This window comes from Grammomys surdaster, unplaced genomic scaffold (genome assembly GCF_004785775.1).
Source record: "Grammomys surdaster isolate TR1022 unplaced genomic scaffold, NIH_TR_1.0 125973, whole genome shotgun sequence".
NCBI lineage: Eukaryota > Metazoa > Chordata > Mammalia > Rodentia > Muridae > Grammomys > Grammomys surdaster.
In genome coordinates this window covers 1421087-1443991 of record NW_021620790.1, presented here as the reverse complement: position 1 = coordinate 1443991, position 22905 = coordinate 1421087, and positions in this window count along the sequence as shown.

Sequence of the window (22905 nt, the reverse complement as noted above, 5' to 3'; positions counted from 1 at the left end):
CCCACCTATGCCCAACAAGGCCATTCTCCCCTACATATAGAGCTGGAGCCATGGGTCCCTCCCTATGTGCTCCCAGGCTGGTAGTTTAGACCCTGGGAGTTCTTGTTGGTTGATATTGTTGCTCTCTCCATGGGTCTGCAAAACCCTTCAGCTTCTTCAGTCTTCTCTCTAACTCCTCATTTGGGAACCCTGTGATTAGTTCAATGGCTAGCTGTGAGCATCCAACTCTGTATATGTCAGGCTCTGTCAGACATCTAAGGAGACAGCTATATCAGGTTCCTGTCACTATGCACTTCCTAACATTCACATCAGTGTCTGCCTTTGGTGACTGCACATGCGTGGATACCCAAGTGGATCAGTCTTCAGACGGTACCTCCTTCTGTTTCTGTCCCACATTTTGTCTCCATATTTGCTCCCATGAGTATTTCGTTACTCATCCTAAGAAGGAATGAAGCATCCACATTTCAGTTTTCCTTCATCATGAACTTCATGTGGTCTGAGAGTTGTAGCATGGGTATTGTGAGCTTTTGTGCTTGTACATCTTGATCACAGTACATCATAAAGTAAAACTAGTGCAGAAACTCAGGCAGACCAGCAACTTAAAGGCAAGAACTGAAACAGCGACCATTGCGGCGCGTTGTCTACAGGCATGCTTGCTATGGCTTGGTCATCTTTCTCTTTTTCCTTTCATATGTTTTTCTTCCTTTTTGAGATTATAGTTTCTTTACATTTTTTACTTTCATCCCTCCAAATTCTTGCAAATATCACTCCCAATTCTTGTAATACTGGAATTTTTATTTCACTGTTATTGCATACATATAACATATGTATATTATATACACATATATTATATTATGTACATTATAATTATATACTATTATATCATGTATATTATTTATATACTATTCTATTACATTATATTATGTATATTATATACATACATGCAGATATTATTAAATATAACTTGTATATTAGGTTACTTGTCTGTTTATTTTGAGGAATAACATTTTGGAACTGGTCAACCAATTGAGATGCTCTTACATTGGGGAAATCTCTCCTGGTCCCTACTTTTCTTAATTGCCAGGGGTCCTTTGAAACCATTTAAACATTTCCACATGAAACTTGGAAAGTTTATTGGTGTCATTCTTCATCAGTTTGACTTTTACTACCTTTCTGCCCTTTCTTCTGCAATATTCCCTAAGCCTTAGGTATGGAAGTGTTTTATAGATGTATCAATTGGGACTGGGCTCAACAGTTGCATGTTTGGATAGGTTGTTGTTTTTTATAATTGTTACTGTTGGTTACAAAGAAATATTTTCTTGATTAAGTGTAAAGATAACCTGAAGGATCTGAATGGACTTGCAACCACATAGGAAGAACAGCAATGTCACCCAACCAGAATCCCCAGAGCTCCCAGAGACTAAACCACCAAACAAAGAATACACATGGAAGGACCCATGGCGCCAGTTGCATATATAGCAGAAGAAGGCCTTATATGGCATCAATGGGAGGGGAAATCCTTGGTACTGTGAAGGCTTGATGCCCCATTGTAGGGGAATGCTAAGGTGGTGAGGCTGGAGTGGGTGGGTGGGGCAACACTCTTATAGAAGGAGGAGTAGGGTGATGAGATAGGGGATTTTCAGAGGGGAAACCAGGAAGGGAGATAACATTTGAAATGTAAATAAATGAAATAACCAATAAAAACACCAAACAAATGTAAAAATAAAAGAGTAAGGTCTACCAATATCTGAACCCACTTTCCTTTTATAGCCCTGGCCACAGTGGTATGACATGACTTGCATACAGACTTGCCTATAGACCAATCTGTTGTAAGCATTTTTTCAACTGAATTTCACTTTTCTTAAATCACTCTGGCTTTTGTCAAACAGATAACTACAACAAGAAACAACAATAAACCAACTAACACGATGAGTATATGTACTAAAAAAGGATACTGGATTCCTGGGTGTTAAAGGTCCAGATTTTGTAAGGCATCTGATATAGATGCTGGGAACTGAGTGCAGGTCCTCTGTAAGATCAGTACCTGCTCTTTACTGCAGCCCTTCATTAGCTCATTTTAACAGGAATCTTGTTATGTGCACAGTGTAGTACCATCATTACTTGTAAAATACTACTAGATCCCTGACAGATTTTTTATCTCATTTGGGAGTGAAGCCTGTCTACTCAAAATTAGTTTCATGGTAAAATGTATATATTGATGTATTTTTTCAACCTCAGACATGTGAAAAAGAAATCTCTTATTATTGTAATAATGTTTGAGATTGGTTCTAATGCTTTAATTCAATTGGGAATCTCTGTGTTGAAATGCTAACAGTCCTTGTCCCCAACTGGTTTTTGATTGATCAATAAAGATGACAGTAGAGACAGGGAAGGACTTTGGTGTTGTATGGTATAGGACACAGATGGGAGAAGGAGAAATCTCCACAAAGCAGTGGTATATGCATGGACCTAGGAGCTACAGGAAATAAAGCCAACCAGCCATGTGAGATTTCACATAAGGGACCACTGGCCATATCACCAATTGGTGTAGTGTAACAGGTTAAGGATTAGAAGTACCCAGCCATTGATCTAGATGACATTAAAAATTAACTAATGTGTGTGTGTGTCTTTCATACTTTCATCCAAAGTTTCCCTGAGTAGGTGGCTGGAAGCATAACCCACATGGAGTATAAAGTGGAGGAGTTAAACACTCACTCTACATAAGTGTGTAACAAGGTAGGTGAGAACCCAGTATAAAAACAGTTTAAGAATTCTCAACAGAAAGTACGCATACAATGGTATAGTCTAGGACAGGGAAGAACAGGTTTCTAAGTTAGTGACGGCAAGTCACATGGTTATCCTGCTTGAAACTAGAACAAATCAACACAGCCTCTTCCAAAGAGAATCTCAGCTCAGAGATGGTGGTAACCCCTGCTGTGCAAGAGGCTGGATAGTTAGTCACCAGATAAATAAAGGACAGATTTATAAATTTTATTTGATTATTTTTGTAGATAGAAGGGTGCATAATGGTAAAAGCTTAAATGTTCTTAAATATACAGAGATATTAAGTTCCAAAGAATAGAGAAAGTAGGGAGATCGAATGAAAAGATGCTTCAATGAAATTTGAAAGTCTTGCCAGGACAATTTCTCAAATTGGTACACATGGGATTTCTGTGATAGCCTAGCTTGGCTTGACAGAAATAGAACCTGGAAATAGATTTATACAGTAAGTAGAAGGGAATTTAATTAAAGTTAAATACAGAGATGTATAAATATTGAGGCATTTGTTCCTTAAATTGTAGGTTGAAAGCAGAAGATGGTGAAAAAGCACTGTCTCAATGCTTAATGTTTGTTTAGATTGCTTTAATTTCTTTGATATGTTTTAATTTTGAGTTTTGTGGTTATATTAAAATTCCTCTTGGAGAGAAGTCAATCTATATAGCTTTAATGATTTCTGGTTACTGGACCAAGAACAATCTATTTTGGAAGAAAGGCTCAGTATTTGTGTTGACCCCTTCAAGAATGCTGTGGATCAGATATGACAAGGAAGGTGCCCTAAAGATCTCAAAAAATTTGAGAAAGTAAATGCAGACTTGTAACTTTATCTGATCTTTATCTAATAATTCCTCGGCATGGGGATAGCCAAATAACTGGTTAGACCACAAAATAAATAAATAAATAAATAAATAGTCTTCAGTAAAAAATTTAGTAAAATATTAGGCAATAAATCTTGTTGATTATGGAAGCCTTAAGATTCTTTGTGTCATCTTTCATATAAATTTCATCCTTAACTGATCTGTGAATCATGCACAATCCATACAAATATAATGGTACATAATTTTGCTTGTGAGATTTATATATTACAGAATGTACAGCTTTGGTAAGATTCATCTTCAGAGATGCTGAACTGATGCTGTCCAGAGACTTGCTTTCAAAACTGATTAAAACAGTGCTACTGATTCCAGATGATCTTGCCCCATCCAACCTTTCAGATGGATCCATCCCAAACATCATTCATGCTCAGAGCTTTCTAAGAAAATAGAGACTGGATAAAAGATAATAAAACTAGCTTTTCTTTTCTAACAAACTTTTCTAATTTCCCTATACCTCCTCACCACTTTAAAGAATTTCTCATCACCCTTACTCAGCAGGAAGAAGCCATGGAGTGTCAGCATGATTCCTTGGGTTTGGGTGTCTAGTAATGTTTATTTTACAAATTATAGATAGGTTGTCATTTTACAGGATAATTTGAAAATTGTCATAATTTTGAACAGGGAGAAAATATATGGGCTGATTACTAAATTTTATTCTTAAACAAAGAATTGTGTAGCCATAATCTTACTTTAGTATAAATCTCTATGTTGATACAAAATTTGAAATTAATTATTGTTGTTCTTATATAAAAATTGTGTCTATGCAACTCATTTAAGAATAGAAAGCTTTGACCCAGTCCTTCTAATAGCTGCTATTACAAACTGTTTCAGATGACTAAATAACACAAGTTACGGACCAAATCATAAAGTCACAGTTATGTTAGATTCTAATTTAATCATAATAATTACTTCCAATTTACTCAAGTACAAATGACTAAGAGTAGCTAAGGTTTAGAAGTTCAAATATACTTTACATTTATAGTCTTCAAAACATCAGAAATTCACACAATGTGACATTTAATATTATTTCATTATTAAGGATCAACTGACAATGTCTGCTTCTGACAACTTTCCATCCTCCTTTAAAGAAGAATTGAAGATCTTTGCCTGCAGGCAAGGTTACTTATTGTGGCAAATTGCCCTATCCATCTACAGACAACAACAACAACAAAAAAAATGCTGTCCAGGAAAGAACACACAATGCAGAATAGTTCCCAGTTTATTTCTTCCAAGATAGAACAAATTAGTTCTTCATAGTTCCTGGTCCATTTCATCGTCTATCAGATGGTTCTGGGCCAGAAGGCTGAACACAGATGCTCCAAGATTCTAAGGAATAGGGGCTGTCCAAGCAGTCAACTGTCTCTACAATTGTTTAAGGTTTAGAAGCTATGTTTGGTGCTTTCTTTATACTCAGGTAATATTTAATTTGTTCTGGGATTTCTGTAAATAGGATTAAAAAATAGTTATAGTCTCATAAGCAAACTTAAGTTGTTTAGCATTGAGAGATATGAAATAGAGTTGAAAACATGGTTTTCTGATGGTGTAACAGGTTAAAATCGAAATATAATTCAGGTATAGAATGGTAATTTTTTAAGTTAGGAGTGATGGTGGATTATTTTGTCTAACTGACAAATATAATGAACTGGATATTAATTGTATATCCTACTCTATGATTTACATGGTTTCTTGACAGAAAAGGTGAGTTGTTGGAGACTGGTTCTAATGCTTTGATTTAATCAAGAATCTTTCTCTAAATGTTAAAGATCCTTGTTCCTAATTTGTTTTTGATTTATCAATAAATATGACACTAGCCAATGGCTATACAAAGGGATATGGGGTGGCTCCCCTAGACTATCATGGGGTAGAAAACAGGGGAGGGGGAGGGAAAGGATAACTAGCCATGAAGCAGTAGGATACGGATAGACGTAGGAGCTGCACAAAAGCCAACCAGCCATGTGAGATTTCAAGAAAATGGCCACTGGCCACTTCCTCAATTGGGCCCTAGATAGTAGACAAAAGATAAAAAAGGTCGTTGAGTTAGGTAGCATATTAAAGTTAAGCTAATGGAGTGTGTATGTGTGTGTGCGTGTGTGTGCGTGTGTCTTTCATTCACAGATCCACAGATTCCCTGCCTGGGAAGCACAAACCACAAGAAACATAAATTAAAGTAGCTATAAACTAACACTACATAATAATTTCCCTTGTAAGTAGCTTCACTCTAACAGCAACTCATCAGTGAAAATTTCTGAAGCAATATGTCTGCTGTAAACTCTGTGTCAAAATATTCAGGTCCAAATTGATGCACATAAGTCATCACGTGCTTTAATGATGTGAGACCCTTCGGTACAGATTGATGGCCAGTCACTGCTTCTTTCATTAGGAAAAGACACTGTCAGAGATTGAAGTCCTAAAATGAAACTCATACATCATAGATCACAATCAGGAAAGAGTTAGGGATCCATTAAGTCACTGATGCTCTAAGTCAGCAGGTGCTGCAAAGTCAAGTAACGACACTGGTACAAAATTATTTTTCCAGGTAGAAATATTGTTTACAGTTGATGAAATAAATATATGTATAATGTGCATGTATGTATGTATATATATATATATATGTATGTGTATATCAATATTTACATATAAGTAACTGAAAAATAAAATGACCTTTTTAGTGTTTCCTCATGTGAAACAATACTTTAATATTTTTGAGAAATTTGAAACTAGGTTTATATAATTTTGTATCTTATACCTTAAAATATATCATTTTAATTATAAATGTAGCTAACATCTCATATTAATGAAATATCTTATATGATATCATGAATACCATCTTTCTTTCATTATTCTATCATTTTCTCAGTCTCTACATGATTAGCTGATTATTCATCCAATTCTGGTTGGCACGTTTTGTGTAGAATATTGAGACTTTAGGGTGTTAAAAAGTTTCTCTATAATATAAGTCCAGCATAACTTTTTCCTAGAAATATTTATTGAAAGCCTAAAAAATACAAATTTAAGTATTAACCAAGATACCACCCATGGTTCTTAAAATGCTGTTAGAACTCACAGAGTGACAATGAAGTGTCTTTTCTTGTGACATTATCTTGGGTTCTGATGCTCTTATAAAATTGTTGCACAATTCTATCTTATGTTTGTTGAAATTGTTCTGTAAATATCTCATTGGTTTTTTTCTTCTGAAATGTGATCCCTGGAGGAAAATTCTCAGCTCACAGATTGAGCCAAATGAATAGCAAGACAGTGTGACTGGATACAGACATAGCTTGGTTGACATATTATGGTGTCTTTGGGACCATAGAGAAAGCCATGTTCATTTAGCAGGAAAATCAGTGCAGTCAGTAGGAAGCAGTATTAATAAAAGCAGCCAACACAGAATGAGAATGTCAGAGCCCATCAGATGGCTTTTATTTTGCCAAACCATACCAAATGTCATGTTGGCTTTAGAAATTTCAGTTTAGTGTTTAATGTTTGCCTTTTCTTCCTAAATTTGAAATGCTGCTTCTGAATAAACTTAGCATACATCTGTGGGAAGTACTGGGAAAAAACTGTTCCATTACTGTTTAATTATTACAAGTATTTTTAGAAAGGAATATGTTCTCTCATTTGAAAGAGATTTTGGCATAGACGTTTAACAAGATTTATTGATGCATAAATAATGACATCTACAGTTTTGGATTAGGAGGTGAAATAATTCAGCTGAATCCTGGCATAAGACATTTCCCTGTTGGATTCTCTTCTGTTTCAGATTGAAAGAGACAAAAGTTGAAAGGTGTTGAAATATTTAAGCCATGTTAAACCATAAATTTATAATGCATTTGTGATTATTCTGTAGATAGTTATATCATGATATACATATTTAAAACCTGGTTATTGTTGCAGTAGAATATGAAATATGATTTGTGTCAAGTTGATAAAGGGTAGATTGTGATGGATATTCCTGGCTCACAACTAGAATATATCTGGAATTTACTACAATTCAGAAATGGAGGGCATCTTTGTGATCTAGATCTTGAGGCTGTAAGACAGAGATTAGAGGCCTAGATATTGACATGGAGATCATGAGGCATAGTGGCCTTGAAAAACTAAGTCCCAGGCATACATCTTTTTTATCCTAGCACTTATGAGAGAGGGTCATGAAAGACTCTGAGTTAAAGGTCCATCTACAGAGAAAGTTCTAGGACAACCAAACTTAGGCAATAACAAAAAGCTGGTAATAGAATAAGGGAGGCCATGTTACAGCTGAGCAAGCAGCAGAAATTGGCAGCTTTAGCCACATAGCTTTGGATTTAGAGTCAAGAATAGAAGTCATTACTATGACAGCTGGTTAGCTGGAGTTATGAAATTAGTGGTGATAGAGAAGAGACTAGCATCACTGAGATGAAACCTTCTGTGAAGTGTTTTCTGATAGGAAAGAGAATTTGTGTTCCAGAGAGAGACAAGGTTGTTCCTCATAATGTGACTGGACTTGGTAATTGGTAATAATCACTCACATGGTACTGGTTTTGAAGGTATGAAGGGATCAGAGGCTTGGCATTGTGAAAGGCCAGGGAAGGTCATTGGTGAAGGTACAGCTTTATTTATATTTGATGGTCCAGTCCTGAAGGCTTTGGCACCGTGATGAGAGCCTATAAGAGGCGAATGGTAAAGTCTAGTTTTAGTGAAAGAACCCGGTGTATTGGATATGCGAGTACCATGGGATGAACACCAAGAATAGCAGTAGCAATGGGATGGAGTGGAGTAGAGTGGAGTGAAGTGGAGTGAACAAGAGTTTAGATTGCTACAGCAGCCAGAGCTGGAGGAGTGACACAAGCCCTTTGATGGATCCTAGAATTTTCTTGTATGGATCTGTGACATTGGAACATAAAGCCATGAAGTTGAATTATCTTGGTGGCCCCAAAATATTAGAGATGCCATGAAATACCTGCTGAGGAAAGTTACTAACAGGGAGTGGAACTAGTCCAAGAGAAAGAGGTTTGTTGCAGTCAACCAAAATGAAAAAGGAGTTGGAGATTTGAAGACTGCTTTGACTGACATGGAGATGCAGAGTTTGGAGATAAGCAGCTGGTTTCCTGTCTTGTTTTGGCAATTAGATTTAAGTGATTAAATGAATTTCAGAAAAGACTTTCACCTCCCAACTTTTAACATTCTTGAGACTACTATAGATAGACTTTAGGGACTTTGGAATTTGAATTAAAAGTATTTTTTATTACGCTATGTCTAGGTATGAATCCAACAGATTAAGAACCATAAATTCATGAAATTCTTAGCCAAATGGATGGAATTTGACAAAGAAGCTAAAATCATCCAGTGGACAAAATACAGCATATTCAACCAATGGTGTTGACTTAAGAAGCAGTTGGTATATAAAAGAATGCAAATTGACCCACTTTATCTCCTTGAAGAAAGCTCAAGTCCAATGGAACGGATGGAACTGAGTGAGGTAACTCAGTCACAAAAGAACACACATCGTATGCACTCATTGATAAGTAGATATTAGGAAATAGAAAAAAAACTTTCACATCAGAAGTGGAGAAATGACTGCATTCATTTTATCATATATGTATGCCTTTTTTTTATTTTACTAGAAACTCATATGTGCCCAATTTCTCAAACAGAAAAATGCTTCTACTTCTGAAAAAAGAAGAAAAATACAATTGGGCCATTGAATGAGATTCTAAAATCACATATTATTCAAGATAATTACTAAGCAATTACTGGTCTTATGCTTCAACAAATATCACCTCAGAAATCATAGAACCTAAACTCAAGTTGATAAGTGAGTCAATGTCCTTGGGGGAAAGCTGAGATCTTTAGTTAGTTTGCTTTTTAATATCAAATCATTAGTTATTTTACTTTTTATATCAAATACTTGTTAGGACTTTGGTGGTGCATACCTTTAATCCCAGCATTTGTAAGGCAGAGGCAGAAAGATCTCTGTGAGTTCAATCATAGCCTGGTATACAGTCAGTTCCAGGAGAGTGAGGGGTACAGAGAGAAACCTGGTCTCAAATTTTAGTGCCAGGCAATTGGTTTGATGTATAAAGTGGTTGCTTTGATAAGATGAGGAACTTCAATTGAATTACCTTGGCCAATGTAAAACTAGATGTGTAGTCCTCAAATCTATGATTCTATCCTTCCTAGAGTTAAAATGGATGTGGAGACAAGAGAATCTCTATGTACTCTCAGGCAAGATTGTCTGGTATATCAAGCAACTGCTACATTGAACCTGACTTAATACATATAGAAAATGAGAACTATCACGAGTGTTGGCATCTGACTTCTATCTGAGTGCTATAGCACTTACATAAACACATATACAACAACAGTTCCCTATAATTAAACTTCCTTTTCCTAATTAATCACTTTCATATTCACATAAATGACGATTAATTTCTTTGAGGATTAGAGTTAAGTGATTCAATGAATCTTGGAAGAGACTTTGAACTTTTAACATTTTAACATTTTGGTGTGTGTGTGTGTGTGTCTGTGTGTGTGTGTGTATGTGTGCTCACACATGCAGGTGCATGCACATGATGACAGAATTCACTTTTAGCAAACAATCAATAACAAACTTTGCATAAGAATAAGTATTTTTGATATTAAAATATGATAGTTATTTCACCCCAATTTTAGTCTTTTCATAAAGGACATTGAATAAAGTAATGAGAGACTTGTGACTACTTGATTAACTAAACTTTTTTTATGTGAAGAGACAACACTCAATACATTCCAGAGGAAAATTGTACAGCAAAAGTGAAGGAAACTACTTACTGAGAGGTCAGAGGAGAGCTGAGAGAAAAGGCTAAACTGATAAGGACATAAGTATAATTTTCCAGTACCCAAGTAAGAAGCAGGACATGGCTGCTCATGTATGTTATAGGAGCATTTGGAGAAGAAATGGGTATATCCTTAAACTTGCTAGTTTCTGCAAAACTGCAAGTTTTCAATTTAATAAGAGTACTTGTCTCAAAACAATAAAGTACAGAATGAAAGAGGAAGATACATCATAAGTTATGCTGACTTTACATGTCTGTACATAGACATGTGCACTTGTGCATTCATGTGTATAGAACACATTTCAAATACACACATAGAAGGGGTGAATCAAATGATTGTGTTACATAGATGTTTGTTCTCCAGGTTAACATAAAAGAAACATTGTAATCCAAACACTCAGCAGTAGGTTTCTAACTGTAGAAAAGTCTTCCAGTAAGAAGAAAAGCTATTTCAACTTCCTGAGACACAATGTCACTTTGTTACAGAAAAAAAAAAAAAAAGAAACAAGGCTCATTGCCAACTTCCAAAGTCATATTGTTATTGTGAACTACCATTTTAATTCAGGTTTGGAGTTGTTACATACTGAATAAATAAATAAATAAATAAATAAATAAATAAATAAAAAGCTACATTACAGAGATAGTACTTATGAAGGCGTTCTTTACAATTAAGGAACGTACTGTGGGAACCTTTTTTATTGATATCTAGTACTCAGCTAGTAAAAGTTGCCAGCACGGATCAGACTTTAGTTACAAATAGCTATTGAGCAAATGAGAAAGAGCTGGGCATGTTTGGACAGATCCTAAGATGTAGTATATATATGGAGTGAAGCATCCTATTTAGATGTATTCTGAGTATCTGAACACAGATGCTCATGTTTCTTCCTCAAGAACTTTAATATTGAAGTTCAGTATTTTTGGTGAAGGCATTTCAGTTAATGAATCCACTAAATTTACCAGCCTTCATATTTTCTTATTTCATTTTTATATTATTTCTAAGTATAGATGTACATAGAATGTATTGTAGTCTATGCATTTTACTAACAGTGGAGGAAAATTAACTGCCATATTATAATTATTGTGCTAGACAACTGATTAGAATGCTAGACAATACAAGAGAATGGGGTATTAACCTTTGAGGGATACTAGGGGAGCCATTGGAAATATATACATATGTGGTCTTTGTCTTCAGCCTTGTAAAGAGGTCTCAGTTCATCAGACCAAAAATAAATGAGAGAGAAAGATAAATAAAATGCATTAAGATGGATAACTTGTGGGCTCCCAACCCACTCCTACAACACCCAGAATTAGCTCAACTCCCAAGTGCTATATGACATACCCAGTATCACAGGTGAGGCCACAACATCTGCCCAAACATCAAGAGTAACTGGGATCCTTGATATCCAGGCTCACAGGAACATCCACCCAGCCAGAGACAGGGATGCCCCCCAGATTGCAATGGTGCCTGAAGCGGACCCAGGGTTCTGGCTCCCAATCCACTCCTAAACCACCCAGAGGAAGCTCTACACTCAGGTGCTCTGTCACATCCTGAGTCACAGAGCTAGCTCAACTCCTAATAGATCTGACACACCCAACATCACTGGAGCTCTGCCACATCAAAGTCATAGTTCAGGCCACAACATCTACCCCAACACCCAGCATAACTGAGACTCTCACAGGAACCAAGGAAGGAGGAAACCCCACCCAGCCAGAGGAATTGATTCCTTCCAGCTTGAACCTATGCTCAGAGCAGACCAAGAGCTCTGACTCCCCAACAACTCCTGCAACACCCAGAGAAAGCTTGATTCTCAAGAACTCTGAAACAACACGATCTCAGGAGCTCAGATACAAAAGAATCTTAGGATCCAAGAGGCAGCTTGACTCTCAGGAGCTCTGCCACATGCAGCATGTGAGGATCACAGGATTCCAGAATCACAGGATTACAGAGACAGCTGAACTCCCAGGAGTTCTGATATAACTAGGCTCAAAGGAGAGAAGCACCAGTCAGATACAGCAATGGCAGTTAGCCCTAGAGACAATGAGGTGGTGAGAGGCAAGCACAAGACCATAAGCAACAGAAACCAATGCTACTTGACAGCATCAGAACCCAGTTCCCCCACACACCAAGCCCTGGATACTCAACACATCAGAAAAGCAAGATTCAGATCTAATATCCCATCTCATGATGATGATAGAGGATTTTAAGTAAGTACATAACTCCCTTAAAGAAATAAAGGAGAACACAGGTAAGCAAGAAGCCTTTAAAGAGAAAACACATAAGTCTCTTAAAGAAACAAAGGAAAACACAATCCAACAGGTGAAGGAACTGAACAAAACTGTTCAGGATATAAAAAGGGGAAAAAATAAAGAAAACACAAAGGGAGACAACCTTAGAGAAGGAAAACCTAGGAAAGAAACAAGAAATCAGAAATGTAAGAAGCATCAACTGAATATAAGAGACAGATGTGAAAGTCTCAGGCATAAAAGATAACATAGAAGATATTGATACAACAGTCAAAGAAAATACAAAAAGCAAAATGCTCTCAACTCAGTACATTCAAGAAATACAGGACACAGTGAAAAGACTGAATTTAAGAATTACAGATATAGAACAGAGAGAAAATTCTCAACTCAAAGGGCCACCAAATATATTCAATGAAATTATAGAAGAAAACTTCTCTAACCTAAAGAAAGAGATACCCATGAACATAGAAGAATCCTACAGAAAGCCAAACAGATGGGACCAGAAAAGAAATTCCTCCTATCACAAAATAATTAAAACACCAAATACACAGAACAAAGGATATTGAAAGCAGTAAGGGAGAAAGGTCAAGTAACATATAAAGGGAGACCTATTAGAATTATATCAGAACCCTCAACAGAGACTCTAAAAGACAGAAGATCTTGGAGAGAAATCCTACCGACCCTAAGAGAACAAAAATGTCAACCTAGGCCACCTTACCCAGCAAAAATCTCGATTACCATAGATGAGAAAAAAACAAGATATTCCATGACAAATCCAAATTTAAACAATATCTTTCTATCAATCCAGCCCTACAGAGGACAATGGAAAACTACAACAAAAGGAGGGATACTACACCCATGAAAAAGCAAGAAACCAATATTTTCACAATAACTCCAAAAGAAGAAAACCATGCAACCATGATTCTACCTCTAACAACAAAAATAAAAGGAAACAACAATCATTGGTCCTTAATATCTCTCAACATCAATGGATTCAATTCCAAAATAAAAAGACATAGACTAACAGACTGGATACATAAACAGAACCCATTATTTTACTATGGATAGGATACACACTTCAGTGACAAACACAGCCACTACCTGAAAGTAAAATACTGGGGAAAAAATCATCCAAGCAAATGTCCCCCCAAAACAAGCTGGAGTAGCGATTCTAATATGAAATAAAATAGACTTTCAACCCAAAAATTATTTAAAAAGATAGAGAAGAACACTACATAGTCATCAAACATAATCCAACAAGAGGAACTCACAATTCTGAACAACTATGCCAAAAATGCAAGGGCAGCCACATTGTAAAAGAAACATTACTGAAGCTCAAAACATACTGAAACTCACACAATAAGAGTAGGAGACTTTAACACCACACTCTCACCAAGGATAGATCATGGAAACAGAAACTAAACAAAGACACAGTGAAACTAACAGAAGTTTTGAACCAAATGGACTTAACACATATCTATAGAACATTGTACACTGAAACAAAAGAATATGCCTTCTTCTAAGTACCTCATAGTACCTTCACAAAACAAGCCTCCACCAATACAAGAAGGTTGAAATAATCCTGTGAATCCTTTCAAATCACCACAGACTAACACTGGTCTTCAACAACAAAAACAACAGAAAGGCCACACATACATGGAAGCAGAACTGTTTACTCAATGATAACTTTTTCAGGGAAGAAAAAAAAAGAAAGAAATTAAAAACTGTTTAGAATTTAATGAAAATGAAGGCACAACATACCAAAACTTGTGAGAAACAATGAAAGTAATGCTAAGAGGAAAATCCATAGCTCTGAGTGCCTTCATAAAGAAATTAGAGAGAGCATACACTAACAGCTTAATAGCATATCTGAAATGTCTAGAACACAAAGAAGCAAATACACCAAAGAGGAATACTTGGCAGGAAATAATCAAACTCAGTACTGAAATAAACCAAGTAGAAACAAAGAGAACTACACAAAGAATCAACAAACCAGGAGCTAATTATTTGAGAAAATCAACAAGATAGATAAAACTTTAGCTAGAGTCACCAGAGAAAACAGAGACAGTATCTAAATTAACAATATCAAAAATGAAAAGGGAGATATAACAACAGAAACTAAAGAAATTTTAAAAATATATCAGATCTTACTATAAAAGCATATATTCAACAAAACTGGAAAATCTCTATAAAATCGATGATTTTCTAGACAGGTACTAAATCAGGATCAGACAAACCATCTAAACAGTCCCACAACATCCAAGGAAATAGAAGTAATCATTAAAAGTCTCTCAACCAAAAAATTCTCAGAACCAGATTGTTTTAGTACAGAATTCTATCAGATCTTCAAAGAAGACCTAATAACAATACTTTCCAAACTATTTAATATATCAGAAACAGAAGGAGCCTGACCTAATACATTCTTTGAAGCCACAGTTACACTGATACTGATACCTAAACCAGACAAAGACCCCATAAAGTAAATGAACTTCAGACCAATTTCACCCTTGAATATTGATGCAAAAATAATCAATAAAATTCTTGCAAACCCAATCCAAAAATACATCAAAACAATCATTTATCACGATCAAGTAGGCTTCATTCCAGAGATGCAGGGATGGTTCAGTATATGGCAATCCATCAACACAATCCATTATAAAAACAAACTCAAAGGAAAAAAAAACATATGAACATCTGATTGGATGCTGAAAAAGCCTTTGACATGATACAACACCCCTACATGCTGGAGAAACTTGAAGCAATTCCACTAAAGTTAGGAACAAGACAAGGCTGCCTGCTCACCCCCTATCTATGCAATATAGTACTTGAATTTCTACCCAGAGCATTTAGGCAACAAAATGAGATCAGTGGGATACAAATTAGAAAGGAGGATGTCAAGATATAACTATTTGCATATGACATGATAGTATATATAAGTTACCCCCCAAAAAAAAAGAAATCCAGGAGAGAACTCCTACAGCTGATAAACAACTTCAGCAAAGTGACTGGATATCAAATTAATTCAAATATATTATTAGCTCTCCTCTGCTCAAAGGATAAACAAGCTGAAAAAGGAATGACATCTTTTACAGTAGTCACAAATAATATGCAATATCTTGCTGTGATGCAAACAAATCAAGAGAAAGAGCTATATGACAAAAACTTCAGGTCTCTGAAGAAAAAAATTAAAGAACCTCTCAGAAGTTGGAAAGATTTCCCATGTTCATGGATTGGCAGGATTAACATAGCAAAATTGATAATCTTACCAAAAACAATCTACAGATTCAATGCAATCTTCATAAAAATACCAATTCAGTTTTCACAGAGATAAAAAAGAGCAATTCTCATCTTTATCTGGAATAACAAAAATAACCCAGGATAGCTAAAACCCTTTACAACAATAAAAGATCATCTGTGGCAATCACAATCCCTGACCTCAAGTTATACTTCAGAGCAATAGTGATAAAAATCACTTGTATTGATAAAGAGACAGGCAGGTAGATCAATTGAATATAATTAAAGACCCAGGAATGAACCCACAAACCTTTGGTCACTTGATCTTTAACAAAGGATCTAAAGTCATCCCTTGGGGAAAAAAATTCAAAAAATGGTGCTGCCTCAATTGGAAGTCAACAAGTAGAAGAATGCAAATTGACCCATTCATATCTCCTTGTACAATTGCTTCCTAGTAACTCATCAGGACAGGTGCAGTTTTCTCTTTTCTTTCTTCACAATATACTTTCCTGAATAGAGAATTCAATATATAAATATTTTTTATATTTCAAATATTTAGTATTAGTACCAAAGGACAAAGATGACTACGTTGTTCTATTGTTTTGTTACTCTTAGAAAAAAAATATATTGAAAATATTTTTGTGCCATATGCTCATATTATAAAACAAGTGTTGATTTTTTTATCCTCCCATAATTGAGATTAGTTTATTTCTATGTTATCTAAGTCATATCTTTGTAGACCCAGTATTTGAAAATATTCTTTAGTATGTATCTCATTCGTTCATTTTCTTCACAGAAATTTCACAGACCAAGATTTTTTTTTTACTTTAGATTAGCAAAGTTTAAGTAACAATATCCTTGTTTTTTCTATTAAGTATGCTTCTTGAAAGTGAATCTACTATGTTTAATGCACCGTCGATATCAATACCACTAATTTTCAAGCCATCAATATCAGACTCCATTTTACTTAATAGTTCTTATCTCAATGTGTTTTTTCTTTTCAATTTTTTAATATGCTGCAGGACACGCTATGACATTTCACTTATAATGTCCTATTTAAGCATTATAAGCTAGGCAGTGGTGGTGCACACCTTTAATTCCAGCACTTGGGAAGCAGAGGCAGACAGATTTCTGAGTTTGAGGCCAGCCTGGTCTACAGAGTGAGTTCCAGGACAGCCAGGGCTACACAGAGAAATCCTGTCTCGAAAAATAAAAAATAAAGCGTTATAAATTTTGATTCATGTTCCTCTTCTAAGCATTCTATAACTAGAGTAATCTTTCCTACAATTTCTCATAACATTTTTTTTTTGTCTAAGCGCTCATCAAAAATGCTCTTGATGTAACTCTATTCACCAATATACTCTGTATGAAGTTCTCTGAGCCAAAATCTTATTTGGAATTTCTTTTTCTAAGCACCCATTATCTTCAAGTCCTTACCAGAGTGCTTGTTACCAACATTTGTGGTCATATGAATTCACATCAATGAAGGATTTTTCTGTCAAGTGTCTCACAATGTTTTCAGCCTCATTCCAACTTAATGTTTCTTATGAATCTGTGTGTGAATATTAATATATTCATATTAATATGTACACATGTTCACATTCATATGTGCCTTCTGTGTGGTTGTATATACATGACAGTTGAAAAAAGGCTAAATACAGAACTGAGTAGCATTCCAACATGCACTAGTTTAACTTGTGTTTTTTGTTTGCTGTTTATTTTTTGTCTAGGTCATTTACTTTGCATTGAACCAGTGAAATGAACAGTCAAAGTTGGTTGAACAATGAGTGAGGCCCAGAGAATCTTCCTGTTTTATTTTATAAAAAGATAAAGAGGGAAGGAATATGTTTGATGGATGTGTAGTCAGGTTTGGGGGAAGGGAGTGTCTCCCTGAGCCCATGCTGAGGCATCCCTTCCACCTGAAAGTCCACCACATGAAAGTCTAGTATACAATAAAGTTTATTGAGGGCATGTGGAGGGAAGTTGAGAGGGTAGTAGAGACAGAAAAAGGTAGGGAGAGTGAGAGCGAGAGCAAGAGACAGAGAGACAGAGAGACAGAGACAGAGAGAGACAGAGAGAGAGAAAGAGAGAGAGAAAGAGAGAGAGAGAGAGAGAGAGAGAGAGAGAGAGAGAGAGAGAACGAAAAGAGAAGTAGAGGAGGTCAACCATGAGCACATGGTGAAAGAAGGGGAAAGAGAATGACGAGAGGTGGAAGGGGCAAGAGGACAGAGCCAGAGTGGGAGCAAGAAGGTAAGAGCAAGAGAGAGCAGAGAGGGTAAGCACACCCTTTTATAGTGAATCATGCACACCTGGCCATTGGCATGCAACATTGGTGCATAGTTTAGACAAAATTCTAACACTTCCTCTATCTACCTCCTCACTGTAAGGATTATAAGTCAGCAAACTCATGTTTAATCTAGTCATTTACTTTAGTTCTGGGAATAGAACTCAGGTCCTCACCCTTATAAGTTCATGTTTTTCATGACAGAACCAATTCTTCTGCCCTAGTGCCAGGTTTCTGGAACACTTTCATATTTTTTGATTCTTCCTTAGAGAAGCAGACAAATAAAAATATCGATATATCATTGATAGTATAAAGTGGTTATAAACTTAGTGACTAAAATCAAGGCAAATTCTGCTTTTTAATTTTATTTATTCAGAAATTAGACTTCAACTCACTATCAAGAAGTTGTTCTAGCATAAATATCTAGTGAGACTGTTTCCTCTGCCTTTTAAATGTCTATATACTATCTTTTATATGTGGCTTATGGCCAATTTTCTTTATTTTTTAATAAAAGAGGAAGTCATCCTTCCTCAAGGCTGAGATAAGTATGATCCTTAAGAATTACCCTCTCTTCGGTTTTACAGTTTTCTTCCCAATTTTATGGCTGTTTTATAGCATTAGACCAAATATTATAATTCAAAAATTTCCCCACCCCACATTCAGTTTAGTAAGCTTTAAACATTCACTTTCCACTTCAAAATGTTTACTATGAAGTCCATAATGAAGATTCCAGGAGTTGGATCTTGTCATGTGGGGGCTGCTATCAAAATATCATTCTAAACACTATCAACAAAAATTAATATGTTTGTGAAGTTTCTATGATAGTTTTATTTTCAGTAGAAATGTCTTTAATGAAGCTCATAGAATAATCATTCCAGGTGATGAGAATATAATGTCAAAGAGAAGAAACAACAAATTACAATTATGACTTGTTGAGTTCTAAAATAAATAGATGCTATTAAAGTTTGTAGCTTTGCAAAAAAGAAGATAAATTTTGCCATATTAGATACCTAGAATCCATACTGAGGAGATGTGTATAGTCTTACAAAAGTTGCAAGGGGAAGTCTAAAGCTTTAGTTTAAATCATCTACATCCACATTGTCTATGAATTTACCCATCTAATAAACAGAATATAAAGAAATTACATATCATGGTATTGAAAGAGGAATCCTGACTGTGCCATGAAAATATAATTTTTGTGAATCACAGAGAAAATGAAAGGGAATAAAATGTAGAATGATGTAAATGAGTTCTATCTTATGCTACAGAAAATTTAAAAATGTCACTGATAGGATTATCATTACAGTCATCGGAATTATGTTTTGATTTGATACTTTACCAGTAGGTTTAGAATATATTACTGCAAGGACATGTTCCAGGATCTGTGGCTTTTTGTAGATTTTTTTTCTGTTTAATTCTAATCTCTGGGGTCAGGTGATTATTCCAAGAATGGTAACTCATTTTACACTAAGGATGGGTCTCTTAATCAGATCTCTTATAAAATATGTTAAACCTACATTTTTTATTCCAGAAAAAGTCTCTGCCTAATTAAGTCATCTGAGGAAGGTGAAGCTCATAGGACATGCTCAATGTTAACCATGCTATTGTAATCCACTGACTTGTGATGAAGCAACTATATTCTGTATCTGAGAGTAGTAGATCCCAGGGTGACTGTGATAGTAAATAGAAAATACATAGTTATCTCTCAAGTGCCTGACATAGTATCTTCATTAGAACAATTATTCAAAAAACATTAATTTTTCTAACATAATTAGCTCAAAATTTCCCATTCTTAACTTGATTTGTCCTTGGATGGTATTTATTGATAACTGTCTCAGCAAAGATATACATAATGTGGATTAAACACATTTTATAGCTATCACTTGTCCTGTCCCTTGACTTGCTTGGTAAGTTTAGCTGTTTACCACTTGCTGAGGTAAGTACTGACCAACCAAATGTCTGTCAATTTTGAAGAGATTAACAAGGGTAGGAAGGTTCATCTGACCTTAGTTATATTATTAATGTTAAGGTTTGTTGTCACCTAGTTCAGAGAAGATGTGCACACCCCTTCTCACACTGTAGGGTAGAAATCACTATCACCGTTGGTTCCAGCTCATGGGGAGGTCCCAAGGCCTGACACTATTACTGAGTCAATGGAGTGCTCACAAAAAGGAACATATCATAACCACACTCCAGAAGATACAGCAAAGAGTCAGATGCATATATTTGCACCCAACCAATGGACAGAAGCTACTGACCCTTTTTGGTTGAATTAGGGAAATCCTAGAGGAAACTAAGGAAAAGTGTGACACTGTAGAAGGACCAGCAGTCTCAATTAACCTGAACCCCTGAGATCTTTCAAACACTAGACCACCAACCCGACAGCATACAGAAGGTGATATGAGGCCCCCAACACATATACAGCAGAGGACTGCTGGCTTCTGGATTAGTCATAGAAGATGCACCTAACCCTCAAGAGACTAGAGGCCCCAGGGAGCTTAGAGGTCTAGTAGGGTGGGAAATGGGTTGTGGGGACATCCTTCTGGAGACAGACAGGTGAGAAGAAAGTATGGGATGTGGAACAGTTAGAGGGTGGGTGAGGGAAGAGAGTGACAATAAAATCTGGAGTGTAATAAATAAATAAATAAATAAATAAATAAATAAATAAATATCACTATTTTCATATATGCATGATATTATTTACTTTGGCACCAGATTGTGACAAGAGACACATGAGCTGATATCCTACATATAACATCATTATTATCTATAGTCAAACCATTCTGCATCCAGTTTCTTTTCTCTACTTGTGCATATTCAAGTACAGGTGAATTTCTGTGTTTGAGTATACAAGGATGTGTGTTCTTATGTGGAAATGATGGGACAACACTGGCTATTTCAAACAAAACTAACCCTGGTTTACTTTAATTTCCATGTGGGTATTTGATATTTTTTTCAAGACAGTGTTACTTTGTGTAGTCATGGCTGTCATGGAACTCTCTCTGTAGATCAGGCTGGCCTCCAACCCACAGAGGTCCACCTATCTCTGCCACCTGAATGTGACCATTCCTTCCCAAAGGGGTCATGATTCACAGGTTGAGAATTCCTGACTGACACAATTGTCTTCTATATTTGCTCAATTATGTATAGTAATTCTATCTCTCTAGGCTTTTCATATTCTCTGCAGCCTGTGTTTCAGCCACCTAGGCAAGTATTTTAGAGAGTAACTGCTAAAAACAGATTCTCCAATTCTAGCAAGGGGAATGAAATTATGTCATACCTATAGCTCCATTGCCATAGATTGTGATTTGACTACTAGTCACACGTTGCAACAGACTTTAATTAAATCAAGTTTTGAGATGATTTAACTAAAAAACCTAAGGAAACATCTGCCAAAACAGAAATTGTGTCAAGCTTCTAAACAAGAAGAATGTTTATAACAAGTGTGGTATCTGAGCAGTTATAAAACCAGTTTTATAATCTTTTATGAAAAATATAATATAAATGGATGTTAATTTTGTAACCAGGAAATATTTCTTCTCTGCTTTTTAACCTGGAGATTCTTCCAATTGTAGAGAAGAAAAGTGGAAGTTTACTCATATCCAAATAGTCTGACAATTCACTGAAATTCCATTTTTATCGATTTGAATTTGTTATGTGGAGACCATGTTGACAAAAGTGATGTGACTCCTGCTGAGCACTGTTTAGAATCTCCAGTGAGTAGGAAGCATTCTGACTGGCCACTTCAATTAGTCAGAAGTTTTTTTTTTGTTTGTTTTGTTTTGTTTTTTTTTTTTTTTTTACAAAGCTTGGTTTTAATTCCAGCTTGCCACAAATTAGAAATACTTGAGTAGGGAGCCTTACTTAAAGAAGTGCTTTGGCCAAGCAGTGGTGGCGCATGCCTTTAATCCCAGCACTTGGGAGGCAAAGGCAGACAGATTTCTGAGTTCGAGGACAGCCTGGTCTACAGAGTGAGTTTCAGGACAGCCAGGGCTACACAGAGAAAGCCTGTCTCGAAAAACCTAAAAAAAAAAAAGTGTTTTGAATGTTTTTTTTTTTATATGGGAAGGACCATGGAAATTGTTGGCAGTATTACCTTGCTCAGACAAAAAGAGAACTTCAGAAGGAATGTCTCTGTTCCTTTGTTCTATAGCCTCCTTCTGTCTTGTCCTGTTGCTGCTGCTGCTTCCTTTTCTGACAGCAGTTCTAGCACTCCATCTCCTCACAGCCATTCCTTAATATTGCAGATGGGGATCAACAATTCTACAGAAAATTTCATGACTTCCAGAACCAAACCACATAGGGATCTAGCCTAATGGATCTATAGCTCTATCTCTCTGCTCTGGTGAGAGACAGCCATTATGGCATTATTAATATTGTGCAGGCACCCAGCATCAGTTACTAAGTAATTACCAGGATATCAGCTTATTCTGCTGTGATTTAGCTGTTGCTTTTACTATAAATCTGACTCAATAAATTCTTGTTTTACTCTGACACTCTTTGTCAATAAACTAGACTTTGAACCAGGATGCACACTGGCATTCAAATTTCCATTTGTAATATACAAATCCAGAAAAAGCTAGAGGGAAAATCAATCCCTCTATTTTAAAGCACCACTTTTAGGAGTAAGGAATTCTCTCCCTCTCCCTCTCCCTCTCCCTCTCCCTCTCCTCCCTCTCCCTCTCCCTCTCCCTCTCCC